This window comes from Suricata suricatta, chromosome 8, assembly GCF_006229205.1.
Source record: "Suricata suricatta isolate VVHF042 chromosome 8, meerkat_22Aug2017_6uvM2_HiC, whole genome shotgun sequence".
Taxonomy (NCBI): domain Eukaryota; kingdom Metazoa; phylum Chordata; class Mammalia; order Carnivora; family Herpestidae; genus Suricata; species Suricata suricatta.
Window position 1 is genome coordinate 101,781,306 of NC_043707.1, and position 1,050 is coordinate 101,782,355.

Consider the following 1,050-nt stretch of genomic DNA (forward strand, 5'->3'; position numbering starts at 1 on the left):
TCTCAGTCTAGATGGGTAGACAGATGTAAAGACTCATTAGAGTGATAATGACTTCATAAGGCAGAGAAGAAATATTAAAGAAGAGTGTATAACTCTGACTTGGGGAGGTCAGGAGATGCTTTGCAAAGGGGAAGATACTTGAGCAAGTGTTCAGAAAGTAGAAGTTTGCCAGGTGGACTATGGGAGGAGTTAGGTATGCTGCAGGCACCGGAGCAGGTCCCAGTGCTCTTTTATAAAACCATATAAGTGTGGTAGTCAGCAAGTAGGTAAGAAAATTATTTCTCTACCCTTGCTACTTGGTTTTTGGTTCCTGGAGGGAATGACTTGAAAATCTTCTTCCTTCCTACCTTCCTTCCTTCCTCCTTTCCTTCCTTCCTTCCTTCCTTCCTTCCTTCCTTCCTTCCTTCCTCCCTTCCTTCCTTTCTTTCTAAATTTTAAAGTTCATTTATTTTTTGAGAGACAGAGAGACAGTGAATGTATGGAAGGGGCAGAGAGAGAGGAGAGAGAGAATCCTAAGCCGTTTCCACACTGTCAGCACAAGGAATGTGATGCAGGACTTGAACTCATGAACTTGTGAGATGGTGATTTGAACTGAAGGCAAGAGTCAGATGCTCAACCGACTTAGTCACCCAAGTTCCCCAAAAGTCTTCTCTTTCAGTATTGCACCCTAATAGCAGCTGGTTAAATGAAAGGTTTTGGAGTCAGACCTGGATTCTAATCTGGCTGTCTAATCAGCTGTATGACCTTAGGTAAACACTTATTTGTGTTTCAGTTTCCTTATTTACAGGATTTATTTGTGTCTCAGTTCCTTCTATTCATACCCTTGAAAGATAAAGTGACTTAGTTTTCACAAGCAACCTGGACTTTGGTATAATTTCCTTTATTTTTCAGGAGCAAAAGTCTAGAGTAGGTAGGTGATTTACCTAAAGCCTACACAGCCCGTCCATCTTACTTTTATAGCCGCACCGGGTTTTCTCAGGCGGTCCCTTGAGTGGGTGTGGGGTGGGGGTGTGTAAGGCTCCCGTCCGGCAGCGCAAACTCCGGCGCCAG